At 42.5% G+C, this 15,884-nt stretch overlaps 1 long non-coding RNA gene across 1 annotated transcript in view; it reads left to right on the top strand.

Moving 5' to 3' along the window:
* Nucleotides 1–1,199: 1,199 nt before the first annotated feature.
* LOC138735530 (uncharacterized) overlaps nt 1,200–15,884 on the top strand; it is an 82,625-nt gene continuing 67,940 nt past the window's right edge. Inside the window, exon 1 of the long non-coding RNA XR_011339744.1 lies at nt 1,200–1,281. This is a non-coding gene — a long non-coding RNA (uncharacterized lncRNA). The remainder of the gene's footprint in view (nt 1,282–15,884) is intronic.

Below are 15,884 nucleotides of genomic sequence, written 5' to 3'. Positions count from 1 at the left end.
GAAAGTCAGCAAACATTTAGTACTGAACAAGCAATGAGAGGCTGAAGGGATTCAAGGTGTCAGACAGCATCCATGGAGAGAAATGGACAATCAATGTGCTGGGTTAAACCTTTACCTCCTCTTTATACAAGTTTTTTTTTGTTTTAATTTAGATAAACAGCATGTTGACAGGCCCTTTCAGTCTACTAGCCTACATCACCCAAAGATCATTTAACCAACCAAATCCATATAACCATATTACCATAACCATATTACAATTTACAGAACAGAAACAGGCCATGTCTTTGGTACATGGGAGGAAACCAGAACACTCAGATGAAATCCATTCAGACACAGAGAGAATGTACAAACTCCATATGCACAGCGCTTAATTCAAACCTTGGTCGCTGTACTGCAATAGCATTGTGCTAACCTGTACACTTATCATGGCATCCTGGTATCTCTCTCTTTCTCACGCGCGTGCGCGCGCGCGCGCACACACACACACACACACACACACACACTCTCTCTCATTTTACTTGTCTCTCCCTCATTACTCCTAAATTTTTAATGTATTTTGAACTAGTCTCAACAAAGCCCTTTGATTCTCCAAATTCTTTCAAATCCCTTTTTTCATTCTTCATTTGAACAAATATGAGCAAATTTTATTACTTTGATGCTTCCAATTAATATATATTTAACAGGTAATTTGGATTGTAAAGGGAAAAAAGACTGCACAAATGAAATTAAATTGCAGGGGTACTTGATGCTCAGTGTAGACATGATGGACCAAAGGGCTATTTTTGATACTGTGTGACTCTGTGTCTCTTTGCCTTTGTCCCTTGTATTCCTTTATTTTTTGTTCTGGACTTCCTACATGTAGCGTTGTTATATTAAGAATCACCACAGATGTTGATTAGAAGGGATAGCAACTGAGTGAGTTAATTTGATCCTACTCACTTCTGAACAGCTGACAGAGAATTTTAGAGAGGATTCTGAGTATGCCTTTACTGGGGAAATGCAAACAATCTATGAGGAAGCATTCATAATAGCTTTGCACCTGGCAGATAATGGCCCTTCATTGTGAATGTAATGTGAAATATTTCCTCTGCCCTTCATTTGCCCTGTTGGGAACATTTCCACCAATAAGAAAGCCTGTAAAGCCAACATTTTCTCAGAGGGATGAAAGAGTCTTTCTGAGTTGCAAGAGAGCTCCAGACCCTAAGGATACAATACATCAATATGTAGGAGTATTACAGCGTACTGGATGCAGAGGATGATCCCTACAGATTCACAAGTGAAGTGAGTTGAAATTGTAATGTAGGAAATAAATCAGACTCTTTGTACTTTTAATACAGCAATTGTCCATCCATCAGGAAGAAGGATCATGTGTGTGGAATCATGATTCCAGATTCAGGGACATTTTTAATTCCCTCTGTTATCAGACTCCTGAGTGAACCTCACACGAATGAAAGCATGTTTCTTTTTCGTTGTGCTAACTGATCCCTGCTAACTATGCACTTATTTACAGTATTTTACGCTGAATTTTATTTAGGATGTCCAGCTGGACTGTTTGCAAGACAAACTTACTCATTGTACCCTGATGGATATGACAATAATCTTGAAATTGAACTTGAACATAGTGGTGAGATGCCTTATTAATCTGGTGCAATCATTCCAGTGAACATACTCCCAAAATGCTGTTCAAGTAAAGTCAAATCAAGTTTAGTGTCATCTGATTGCATAAATACCATCTAACGAAACCGTGTTCTCTGGTCCCCAGTGCAAAACTCGCAGACACATAGCCAGATATAACACACTTTCAGACAAACACTGCATATGCAGGACAAGTATTCATACGTACAAACAAACAAATAAATAAATAATGCTTCCTAAATATGAGAGCCTCAGATGGTTAGTATGAGCAGTCCCTTTGGCTGTTCAGCATTCTCACTGTCCATGGGAACTATCTATTCCTTAGCCTGGTGGTGCTGGCTCTGATCCTGTTGATGAGTGTGTTCCAGGATTTAAACCTAGCACACAAGGACTTGTGAAATTTGTGTGGCATTGATTTATTTACATATATGAACATCACCACTTAGCAAACCACCCAAAAGCTTTGGAGTTTAATTTGAGCAAAATGTTTTCTTTGGTTCATGCACAATATTCTTACCCATCAGGTGAAAAGGTATCAGTTTACTACAGTATTTTATACAACATTGTAAAAATTATGTTCAGAGGATTGCAGTATGGACTTGCGGTCATGTTAATGACCAACATGACAGAGCAACAAATGTATTTACTGACCCTATCACTATCAGACACTATCCCTGATAAGCAAACACAGATATGACATTTTCTGAACTTTTACTTCATATTCTACAATTTTCAGTGCCAACCGCTCAGTCCAAGAATTCGCCCTGCTCCAGCTGCCTCAACAGCCCCTAAGGCTAGAGCTGGATGAGGTCCTCACCCGGGAAGAGACATATAAGGCAATTGAACAACTGAAAAGTGGCAAAGTATCCCCCCAGAGGTCTGGAAGGCTGGTGGCAAAACTCTGCATGTCAAACTGCACGAGTTTTTCAAGCTCTGCTGGGACCAAGGAAAGCTGCCTCAGGACCTTCGTGATGCCAACATCATCACCCTGTACAAAAACAAAGGCGAGAAATCAGACTGCTCAAACTACAGGGGAATCATGTTGCTCTCCATTGCAGGCAAAATCTTCGCTAGGATTCTCCTAAGCAGAATAATACCTAGTGTCGCCGAAAATGTTCTCCCAGAATCACAGTGCGGCTTTCGCGCAAACAGACGAACTACTGATATGGTCTTTGCCCTCAGACAGCTCCAAGAAAAGTGCAGAGAACAAAACAAAGGACCCTACATCACCTTTGTTGACCTCATCAAAGCCTTTGACACCGTGAGCAGGAAAGGGCTTTGGCAAATACTAGAGCGCCTCGGATGCCCCCCAAAGTTACTCAACATGGTTATCCAACTGCACGAAAACCAACAAGGTCGGGTCAGATACAGCAACGAGCTCTCTGAAGCCTTCTCCATTAACAATGGCGTGAAGCAAGGCTGAGTTCTCACACCAACCCTCTTTTCAATCTTCTTCAGCATGATGCTGAAACAAGCCATGAAAGACCTCAACAATGAAGACGCTGTTTACATCCGGTACCGCATGGATGGCAGTCTCTTCAATCTGAGGCGCCTGCAAGCTCACACCAAGACACAAGAGCAACTTGTCCGTGAACTACTCTTTGCAGACGATGCTGCATTAGTTGCCCATTCAGAACCAGCTCTTCAACGCTTGATGTCCTGTTTTGCGAAACTGCCAAAATGTTTGGCCTGGAAGTCAGCCTGAAGAAAAATGAGGTTCTCCATCAGCCAGCTCCCCACCATGACTACCAGCCCCCCCACATCTCCATCGGGCACACAAAACTCAAAACGGTCAACCAGTTTACCTATCTCGGCTGCACCATTTCATCAGATGCAAGGATCGACAACGAGATAGAGAACAGACTCACCAAGGCAAATAGCGCCTTTGGAAGACTACACAAAAGAGTCTGGAAAAACAACCAACTGAAAAACCTCTCAGAGATAAGCATATACAGAGCCGTTGTCATACCCACACTCCTGTTCGGCTCCGAATCATGGGTCCTCTACCGGCATCACCTATGGCTCCTAGAACGCTTCCACCAGCATTGACTCTGCTCCATCCTCAACATTCATTGGAGCGACTTCATCCCTAACATCGAAGTACTCGAGATGGCAGAGGCCGACAGTATCGAATCCACGTTGCTGAAGACCCAATTGCACTGGGTGGGTCACGTCTCCAGAATAGAGGACCATCGCCTTCCCAAGATCGTGTTATATGGCGAGCTCTCCACTGGCCACCATGACAGAGGTGCACCAAAGAAGAGGTACAAGGACTGCCTAAAGAAATCTCTTGGTGCCTGCCACATTGACCACCGCCAGTGGGCTGATCTCGCCTCAAACCGTGCATCTTGGTGCCTCACAGTTTGGCGGGCAGCAACCTCCTTTGAAGAAGACCGCAGAGCCCACCTCACTGACAAAAGACAAAAAAGGAAAAACCCAACACCCAACCCCAACCAACCAATTTTCCCTTGCAATCGCTGCAACCGTGTCTGCCTGTCCCTCATCGGACTTGTCAGCCACAAACGAGCCTGTAGCTCACGTGGACATTACCCCTCCATAAATCTTCGTCCACGAAGCCAAGCCAAAGATCAGATGCATGTATTAAAGATATCTTTTTGATAATTAAGAAGGGCAGCGTTGGTGCCAGACAATGATAGTTTCAATTCTTGTTGCCTTTGGCTATTTGTTGCCTTATAAATTACTTCAATCTAATTATTTGATGATCCAAGCATATGTCCTGTAATTCTTTTCATATTTCTTCCAAATTATCAGCAAGTTGCTCCTTTCCAATGAGATTGCATTTATCTTAAAATTGCCCTGAAAGCTTAACATTGGGCAGTCATGTCTTAAGTTCAGTTAAAACAAAGAGCTGAAAATGATATTTGTTCTCCAATGATCTGAGTCTAAGTTCACCGTTTCCATTAACCTTCTTTCTACTTACCCTGTAAAGTGAAAGTCTAATTATGTTAAGTCACTAGACTTCTTTTAAGCTAATTTTCTTGTCACTCTAAGTGGAATGCAAAACAAAACACTTATTTTACAAAGTAAACCTAAAAATGCTTAAGGTAAATAGTTTTCCAATGTTAAATTTTATATGTCAGTTTTCTAACATACAAAAACATTACTTACAAAAATATGATTTTCATGTGTAAATATTTCTTAAATAAAATATTGTAGATGTTGAACATTTGGATTAAAATTGTAAATGCTGGAAATATCCAGAAAACCAACCAGTATCAATTAGAGATAAGCGAAGTTAATGCCTGGGTCACATTCTCCATGTTGCTCCTGCAGTTGTAATTCCTTGAAAGAGCTGTGTAAAAATTGATTGGACAGGAGGGTTGCCCATTGTTGATGAGGGATATTTAAATCAGTTCAAAAGGTATAAATAATTACAAAGCAATTAGAGTAGCATTTCAGTACGTCTCTTTCTTTGGCTTGGCTTCGTGGACGAAGATTTATGGAGGAGGTAAATGTCCACGTCAGCTGCAGGCTCGTTTGTGGCTGACAAGTCTGATGCGGGACAGGCAGACACGGTACATCTAGCAAAGCTGTTAACATACAGCTCCAGTGACCCACATTCAATCCTGACCCCAGGAGCAGTGTGTGTGGGGTGATTGTATAATATTTTGGTAGAGTATTGTGAACAGTTTTTGCCTCCTTATCTACGGAAGGATGTGTTGGGATTGGAGGTTCACAAGAATGATCCCTGAAATGAAAGGACTATCATAAGAAAAGTGATTGATGGCTGCACTCACTGGAGATTAGAAGGATGAACTCTGATTTGCAGAATCACTATGCAAAACAATGTTTTTTTCCACAGGGAAACAAAACAGAAGTGTGCACACTGTAGAAGAAACTGAGGTACTCTTCATTGGCATGGTATGCAGGAAGATTTTAAACCAACAGACACTGAACAACCAAACGTGAAAAGAGTTGAGCAGGACAAGTAGGACATGTCATTGCATGCAAATGGAGCAGATATTCCTTTCAAGCTGGACACAGAGGCAAAGGCCAATTTTATTTGTGAGCACGACATCAGGCCAATGAAGATAAAGCCATACATCCATTCAAAATCTTTTCAGCTCAAGGCCTAAAATGGACAGTGTATTGACATGAAAGGTACATGCAGACTAAAGGTGAGAGTTAAAGACAAAGAGCATCACCTAATATTTGCAGCAGTATGGGATAGACATGAATCACTGCTTGGTGAGAAAGCATGTGAAAACATAAGCCTAGTCAGCCTAGGGTGTACTGCATAAGCAGTGCTGATGCATGGAGCAGTGCAGAGGAAATACTGGACCAATTTTCAGACATCTTCAACGGGCTTGGTGTTCTACCATTCACCTATAAGATACAGTTAAAGGAGGACACACAGCCAGTAGTGCATGCCCCGAGATAGCTTCTAGCACCACTAAAAGAAAAGCTCAAGCAGGAACTCAATCGAATGACATCACTAAGCATCATAAAGAAAGTGGAGGAGCTTACAAAATGGGTGAATTCAATAGTGTGTGTCAAAAAGAAGAATGCATCTGCATGGACCCAAAGGTCTTGAATGCCAATATAAAGAAGGGACTTTATCAGATTCCAAACAGGGATGAAATTACAAGTGAGATGGCCGGTGGAAAGTTTTCACTAAATTGGATGCATCCCAGGGCTTCTAGAAAATAAAACTACATGATGATAACACAAAATACTGTACATTTAATTTGGGCAATACTCCTGGAACATGCCTTTTGGAATTTCATCACCTCTGGACTTGTTGAACAAGACAATAGAGCACATCATAGAAGGTCTAAGTGTACATGTCTGCATGGATGACATGATCCTAAGGGGATCTACACAAAAACACCACAACAAAAGGCTCATCAAAATGCTACAACACATCCAGAAATTTGGATTAAAGTTAAACAGAGAAAAAATGTCAGTTTGGTGTGAAGGAAATCACCTTTCTGGGAGATAAACTGTCAGAGGCAGGTGAAAGCAATTTTAGAGATGTACAGACCCACTGACCCACTGCTTATTGAGAATGCTGGGAATGATCAATTACATTGGTAAATTCATACCAAACATGTATTTCAAAACAATGTACCTGAGGAAGCTTTTACATGACAAATGTGAATTCAAATGTACAGCCAACCACTAGGAAGATTGGGAGCGACTGAAGACCATTCTAAATACAGAACCAGTGCTTTTGACATTCTTAGCCCCATCCAGAAGGACAAAAATATCTTCAGATGCTTCAAAAGATGGAATAGATGCCGCACTACAAGGCAAGAGGAGGGCAAGAACTGCTGTTTATTGGCCAGGGATAAATGCTGACATTGACTGAATGGTTTCAAGATGAGACCTGTCTGAAACATCATGCAAAGCAGCCAAAGGAACCTATGATCATAACTGATTACCAGTGGAATCCTGGCAGAAAATCGAGACTGAACTGTTCCACATGGATGGAATGAATTACTTGCTGATTATTGACTATCTATCAAAATATCCTGATTGTGCTGCTTCCAAACATGTCCGCTGCTTATGTGATCAAATACATGAAGTCAATCTTTGCAAGACATGGAATTCCACAAATTGTCTACAGTGACAATGGTCCATGTTACAGTTGTAGAGAATTCCAGAAATTTGCAGAAGCACAAAATTTTCGCATGCAACTCTAAGTCCTCTGCATCTCAAGTCAAAAATAAAGCAGAGAAAGGAGTTCACATAGTTAAACAGCTGCTCAAGAAAGCACAAGACAGTGGCTCAGATCTTTATCTAACTCTGTAGTGTTACCGACCTTCACCACTTAAACATGGCATGTTACCTGCTGAGCTCTTGATGAGACGTAGACTATGCAGCACACTTCCCTATTCTGCAGACCCAAACAAGAATAGAGATGTCAAATGGAAACAAATGCATCTGCAAACGAGGCAAAAAGCAAACTATGACAAGTCAGTAAGAAGCTTAGGCCACTGGCACCACACAACACAGTGAATCAAAAGAGCCTGCTGAAAATACAAGAGGCACTGCAAGAACAGACAAATGCAGGTAATCCAGCTGACACAGCAACAGAGGGAACACCACCAGTGCTAGACAGTAGTGAAACCCCTGCAAACAGTATCTCTAAAAGAAAAAAAGCTGCACACTTAAAAGTTTGTGCTGTCGATGTTTGTGTTTATGTTCGTCTTTAACTTTAAACTGAAATGAATACTATATTAATGGGTCATGTGGCTGGAGTGAACATCTTAAGAAAAGGGGATGTAGTGATGGAATGCTTGTGATACTTCGGACAACTAGAGCGAATCAGTGATTAATGTTGCAGTTCAGGTTAGATGAAGAATATGGCTTCATTATGAGGTTGTGAATTGTTAATAAAATGAAGATGACTGATGGGGTCACATGGCTGAACCAGACAGCCCTTCTCACTGCATATCATGGCCCTCTTTATCATTTGTCAATGCAGACATTCAGAAGCATTTAAAACATAAAATTAAAATAAATCACTCTCTTTCTCTTTGAACAGATGAATTAAAAACTTCAGAAATACTTTTAAAGTAATTAAAATTATGAAGACACTTAGAAGTAATTTAAAATGTAACTCACCTTATTTTAATCTCCCTTCCATGCTGCCATTATGTCCCCATGGATACCTAAATCCTCAGATGAATCAGATGAGGATAAACCGAGCTTTATTCAGCGTTCCTTAGTGCCCTGCAAAAATAGTGGTGACCAAGTCTAGGACTACCACATTAGGACCTAAGTTTTGAAGATGCTTGCTTTATGTGCAACTGTGACAATTTCCCACTGAGATTCAGCTCATGGGATTTACAGTCATCGCTTTTCAATACTCAACATTTTATATTCTAAATCATCATCGTTTTTAATAGCTGCAGAGTAAAGTCGACCTATATAAATTTTCCAATATCTGTCAATTCCTTATTAATTGGAGAGCAATACAAATAAAGAAGTTCATGTATTAAACCCAGATAACAACTGATGAAAGGTGCAATGAAGTCCTACCAAATCTTTGCATAATTTTTTTTGGTTCAAGTACATTTTCTCATTCTTTCTTTTGCAGAAGTGAGACTCCAGCCTGAAATTGTGCTCCCTTCTACTGATTAGGCCAAAAGTGAACACTTTCGTAAAATGTAAATAAATAATTTCTTAGCTTCAGTTCCCTCGCTATCTGACATTCCTGTTCTTTGGCACTCATCCAGCACAATCAATGAGTTATGTCACTGAGCCACTCAATAATGTACATTCAAATATAACACACTTTAGGGTAACATTCTTTGCCTGAAGCCCTTCGTGCATCTTCCAAGGGGCGAGGTCCAAATTCATAATCTGAGAAGTACCAGTAAATTGCCATCAATGGAGATTTGGCCCGAAGCCATTAGTCGATTTCCTTTTGCTGACACCTGACATGACATATAGGTACCAGAGACCAAGAGAGTAATATTATTGCCAGTTAGCCATGTTTCATCAAATGCTCCTAGAGAATCTTTGGTATAATGCTTCATGGAACCTTAGAACATCCCATGGTCTGTTTTATCAATTCAACACTTTCCTTGCAGGGTTACTATTGCAATGTGAGAACCGCCACTAGTTTGAATACAGATGGTACAGGGGCTCAGCGAATGTTGTTGCTGTCTCATTGTTTCTCTCAGTCGGGTTCAATCCTGTCTTCCACGACGATCTGTGTGTTTACCCTAGTGCTCCAGTTTCTCTCCAAATCCCCAAAAATGTGCTGGTTGGCATTACTCAAGTCATTCTCCAGTGTAGATGGGTGGTGGGGGAATCAGGGAACTGTTAATGAGCACATGAAACATAAAGAGAGGTAAAGAGGGGAGTAGGATTGATTAACTTTCTTTGAGAGCTGGCATTAACTCAATAAACTCAATGACTTCCTTCTATGTTGTGTTGAAAAATATACAAAATGTTCTCACCAGCAAAAGAACCAATATCACAGCCAACTCTCTTTTTGTGTTGATTGGGAGATCAATGTCAAGCCAAGTTTATTGCCATCTGATTGGATAAGTCTTTGGCTTGGCTTCGCGGACGAAGATTTATGGAGGGGGTAAAAGTCCACATCAGCTGCAGGCTCGTTTGTGGCTGACAAGTCCAATGCGGGACAGGCAGACACGGTTGCAGCGGCTGCAGGGGAAAATTGGTTGGTTGGGGTTTGCTGTTGGGTTTTTCCTCCTTTGCCTTTTGTCAGTGAGGTGGGCTCTGCGGTCTTCTTCAAAGGAGGTTGCTGCCCGCCAAACTGTGAGGCGCCAAGATGCACGGTTTGAGGCGATATCAGCCGACTGGCGGTGGTCAATGTGGCAGGCACCAATAGATTTCTTTAGGCAGTCCTTGTACTTTTTCTTTGGTGCACCTCTGTCACGGTGGCCAGTGGAGAGCTCGCCATACAACACGATCTTGGGAAGGCGATGGTCCTCCATTCTGGAGACGTGACCCACCCAGCGCAGCTGGATCTTCAGCAGCGTGGACTCGATGCTGTCGACCCCCGCCATCTCGAGTACTTCGACGTTAGGGATGAAAGCGCTCCAATGGATGTTGAGGATGGAGAGGAGACAACGCTGGTGGAAGCGTTCTAGGAGCCGTAGGTGATGCCGGTAGAGGACCCATGATTCGGAGCCGAACAGGAGTGTGGGTATGACAACGGCTCTGTATACGCTTATCTTTGTGAGGTTTTTCAGTTGGTTGTTTTTCCAGACTCTTTTGTGTAGTCTTCCAAAGGCGCTATTTGCCTTGGCGAGTCTGTTGTCTATCTCATTGTCGATCCTTGCATCTGATGAAATGGTGCAGCCGAGATAGGTAAACTGGTTGACCGTTTTGAGTTTTGTGTTACCCAATGAAACAGCGTTCTCCAGCTGCAAAACATGTAGTCACACAACCAAACATAACACATGTACAGATAAATAATACAAATGCAGGACAAGTATATAAATAGAAAAATAGTTTTGTTCAAATAAGAGTCTTGGATGCTTAGTGTGATCAGTTCCTTTGGTTATTCACCATTCGCACCACCTGTGGGAAGAAACTGTTCCTCAGCTTGGTGGTGCTGGCTCTGATATTCCGGAATCTCTTCCCCAACAGAAGCAGCTGAAAGATGCTGTGTGCAATGTGGGAGGGGTCCCAGTGAGGTTGTGTGCCCTCTTCAGACAACGATCCCAATAAATCACATCACTGGTGGGGAGGGGGACTCTAGTGATCCTCTCTGCCACTCTTATGGTCCTGTGGATTCACCTCTAATCCTTTTCTCCGCAGCAACTGAACCACACTGGCCAAGGCACTCTCCATTGAGCTCCCAAAGAAGGTGGACATAATAGTGGCCGGTAGCCTTGCCTGCTTCAGTCTTCTCAGTAAGTGCAGTCATTGTTGTGCCTTCCTGACAAGTGAGGAGATGCTGAGCATCCACAATAGGTCGCTAGTTAAGTGAACTCCGAGGAACTTTGTGCTCTCCACTCTCTCTACTATGGAGGTGTTGATGTGTAGTGGAGGGTAGTCATTCCTGGTCCTCCTGATCACCTCCTTTGTCTCATCCATGTTGAGACTCAAATGGTTGCTCTTGCACCATTTCAAGAAATTTCTCACCTCTTCTCTGTAGTGCCAGTCATCTTTGTTGCTGATGAGGCCAATGACAGTTGTGTCATCTGCAAACTTGATGTCACTGTTGGTGCTGGATATGGCGATGCAGTCGTGGGTCAGTAGCCTGAACAGGAATGGGCTGAGCACACAGCCCTGAGGTGCACCAGTGCTCTGTGATGGTGCTTGATTTTCTGCTACAGACTCAGATAGATAGACTGTGATCTTTCCATTAGGAAGACCAGGATCCAATTACAGAGAGGAGAGTTGAGTCCCAGTTAGGACAGTTTCTCCACCAATCTCTTGGAATGATCATATTAAACGCCAAACTTGTCAATGAACAGCAGCCTAGCATATGAGGTGTCATTCTCCAGGTGGGTCAGGACGGAGAGAAGGGACAAGGCTATGCCATCTTCTATGGAATTGTTTCTTCTATAGATGAATTAAAATGGATCCAGTGTCTCTGGGAGGTGTGCCTTGATGTGTTCCATCACCAGACATGAAGCACTTCATAATGGTGGAGATCAGTGCAACAGGGCAGAAGTCATTGAGGCTTGTTTTCCTTGCTCTCTTGTGTACTGGGATAATGGAAGCTTTGCTGAACCCTGCAGGAATGATGGACTGCTGCAGTGAGGTGTTGAAGATGTCCATGAGATCTCCGTCAATTGGTCTGTACAGTTCTTCAGTCAACCATGGTGCCAGACAAATGCCCATAATCATTTTTTAATGGTGCCTTGGGATATTTCATATCCATTTTAAGATACTATTGCTTCTTGTTCCCAGCTGAAAGCTACTCTTTCTGGCAATGCAACACCTCCTCAGTTCTGATCCGAAATGTCAAGTTTGGCAATCAGAGACACCCAGTAACCCCTTTCACACTTGCATCCCAATAATTTGGCCATTAAGTGTCCTGGGAAAGGAATAGGGGTTTGGCCTTTTACACTAGACCACTCCTTTCTGGGACTCTGAACACTTTCACACTTGCAAGGGTTTATCCCTGGTGTTTGGCCTGTTCTACCTTTAATAGGAAGTGTCTGCAATGTTGCTGCCCGTTTCACACTTGCCTGATCTCAACGCTGGCATTTGCAGATGCCAGGAATTGTACTCGGGGTCAAGGCCAGCAATCCCCAGAAGGAGATGATGTCATCTGACGCCGGCGTTGAGCAGATTTTGCTTTCACATTTGCCACTTTAAATGCCGATTGGAATTCGATTCCTGGGATCACGAGCAAGTGTGAAAGGGACTGGTGGCTCTGAAGGAACTCTCTTCTGCTTCTCTTTCTCCTATTGTTGGGGGGAGGGGGGTGTGAGCAATGCTCTTGGTGACCCTTTGTTTGCCTTACAGCAGACAAAAATTGAAGTAATATATTTTACATTTTAAATTTGGACATACACCATTGTAATAGCCCCTTTTGGTCCACAAACAGTGCCACCCAATGACACCCATTTGACCTACAACCCGCAGTACTTTTGAAACGATGGGTGGAAACCAGAGCACCAGGAGAAAACCCATGCAGACAAAGGGAGAATATACAAACTCCTTACAGACTGCACAAGATTCGAAACCTGATCTTGGTGCTGTAAAGGAGTTTAACTAACTGCTACATTAACCGTGCCACCCTTCTAAAATGTATATTAAAATAGTAGTGTATTATCTCATGACAATAAAAGGAGCAACAACGGCATCTGATTGGTAACACAGAAATACCCACCCAGGGATAGAATTTCATCGCAGCCATGCCAATTACAATTTCAAAGTGACTGCTGGATCTATAGATGTTTATTGACTTGATTCTGATCAAATTGTTCTTTTATAAGTTTTGCAGGATCATGAAATGGCCCTGTGATTGAGTTCTTAACTGCTGTAATTAATTTCGAGGTCACCTGTGACATATTCAGGGACTGAAAAGAGGGCCTTTATGACAAGTAAACCAACAAATGTGTATTGTCATAGGCCCTGAATAATCTTAACTGATTTGTAAAAACCCATTCAAGAATGGGCAACTGAAAATATTCATATTTTTTTCTCTATCCTATATTTATTATATATTTTTTTTTCTTCTTGTGTATTGCATGTTTTATGTACCTGGGAAGCTTCAGCAAGTAAAACTTGCATTCCATCTGTCTCTTGTACTTCTGTGTTTGACAATAAACTTCAAATTTCAAGCTTCAAAAGACTAAATGAATGAAAAATTATTTTAGAGAGGCTAAATAACCTACCCCTTTCTCAACAGTTATTATTTTACAGTAGACATCAATGGCACACTTGGGCTCTTAATTTAGTATAACTGTACCTGATTTTTTGGTCAATCTATGCCTGTCTGAATGTATGTCTGAAACATCTTATTTCAAAGTAGTTGGATTCAGTGCAGAACAATTTAATCAAATGAATTATGGGACCTTTTCCGTCATTTTTGCTATGACCACATGGACTTGTAATTAAGGTTTCTACTACATCTAAGCCAGAATGGGGAAGATTGCAGCAAGGAGATTCTGTTCCTTGGTGCAAGGAATTGAACAACACAGGAGGTGCATTTGGCCAAAGATAGATATGTCAATGTGGAAATGTCAAATGAAATTAAAGTGACTGGCCAGTGTGAGATCCTTGCTGTTGTAGCAGACAGAGAGGAAGAGCTCAACGAGGTGATCTGCCAGTCTGTGTCCAGTCTCCCTGATGTAAAGGATCGAAGTTAAAAGTCCAAATTTATGGTCAGATACAGCCCTTAGATTCTTTTTCTGTGGCCTGGTTTAGTAATTTATTTTTTTCTTTTGGCTTGGCTTCGCGGACGAAGATTTATGGAGGGGTAAATGTCCACGTCAGCTGCAGGCTCATTTGTGGCTGACAAGTCCAATGCGGGACAGGCAGACATGGTTGCAGCGGTTGCAGGGGAAAATTTGTTGGTTGGGGTTGGGTGTTGGGTTTTTCCTCCTTTGTCTTTTGTCAGTGAGATGGGCTCTGCGGTCTTCTTCAAAGGAGGTTGCTGCCCGCTGAACTGTGAGGCGCCAAGATGCACGGTTTGAGGCGATATCAGCCCACTGGCGGTGGTCAATGTGGCAAGCACCAAGAGATTTCTTTAGGCAGTCCTTGTACCTCTTCTTTGGTGAACCTCTGACACGATGGCCAGTGGAGAGCTCGCCATATAACACGATCTTGGGGAGGCGATGGTCCTCCATTCTGGAGACGTGACCTACCCAGCGCAGTTGGATCTTCAACAGCGTGGATATGATGCTGTCGGCCTCTGCCATCTCGAGTACTTCGATGTTAGGGATGAAGTCGCTCCAATGAATGTTGAGGATGGAGCGGAGACAACGCTGGTGGAAGCGTTCTAGGAGCCGTAGGTGATGCCAGTAGAGGACCCATGATTCGGAGCCGAACAGGAGTGTGGGTATGACAATGGCTCTGTATATGCTTACCTTTGTGAGGTTTTTCAGTTGGTTGTTTTTCCAGACTCTTTTGTGTAGTCTTCCAAAGGCGCTATTTGCCTTGGCGAGTCTGTTGTCTATCTCGTTGTCGATCCTTGCATCCGATGAAATGGTGCAGCCGAGATAGGTAAACTGGTTGACCGTTTTGAGTTTTGTGTGCCCGATGGAGATATGGGGGGGATGGTAGTCATGGTGGGGAGCTGGCTGATGGAGGACCTCAGTTTTCTTCAGCTGACTTCCAGGTCAAACATTTTGGCAGTTTCCGCAAAACAGGACGTCAAGCGCTGAAGAGCTGGCTCTGAATGGGCAACTAAAGCGGCATCGTCTGCAAAGAGTAGTTCACGGTCAAGTTGCTCTTGTGTCTTGGTAACTGTAATCTGTGCTCAAAGGAAGAAAGAACTGTAAACAAACTGACTGTGAAAATGCAGATGTCAATAAAAATAGACAGTATTAAATAATGAACAGCATAAATGAGTCTCTGAATGAGTCTATTGTTCAAGAGACTGATAGATGAGGGGTAGCAACTATTCCTGAACCTGATGGTGTGGATCCTGTATCATTTCAACCTTCTTCCCGATGGCAACAATCAGAACTGTGCATGTCCTTGGTGGTCCTTGAAAATTGATGCTGCTCTCTGAAGACAACATTCCTTGCAGATATTGAGATATTGTCGATGTTGGGGAGAGTTTTCCCTGTGTCATATTGGGCTGAGTCCATTACCTTTCGCTGGATTTTTTGTTAAGTGGTATTGGTACCCCCATACCAGACAGTATAGGAGCTAGTCAGCACACTTTCCACCACACATCTTTGAAAATTTTCCAAAATGTCCAATGTTATACCAAACTTCCGCAAATTCCTGAGGAAGTAGACACACTGATACACTTTCTTCACAATGGCATTAACATTATGGGTCCAAGACATGTCCTCTGAGGTAGTGAGACTCAGGAATTTAAGTTACTCCGGATGCAGTTAAAGACCCTTACAGATTCACATGGAAAATGTTGCTTTGCACTTACAGACCTTACTTATGTGCCATGGGGGGATTAGTGGGAAGGGAGGAAATGTCAAGGGAGTCACGGAGAAGCGATCCCTATGGAAAGCAGAAAGAGGGAGGCGAGCGGATGATGTAGAGTGGGATCCCATTGTAGGTGATGGAAATTATGGAGAATAATATATTGAATGTGAAAGCTGGTGAGGTTGTAGGTAATGATGAGGGAAACACTAGCCCTGTTATGCTTCAATCCC

This window comes from Narcine bancroftii, chromosome 6 (assembly GCF_036971445.1).
Source record: "Narcine bancroftii isolate sNarBan1 chromosome 6, sNarBan1.hap1, whole genome shotgun sequence".
NCBI lineage: Eukaryota > Metazoa > Chordata > Chondrichthyes > Torpediniformes > Narcinidae > Narcine > Narcine bancroftii.
The sequence above is the reverse complement of the archived record's forward strand: the minus strand, read 5'-3'. Positions and strand labels throughout refer to the sequence as shown.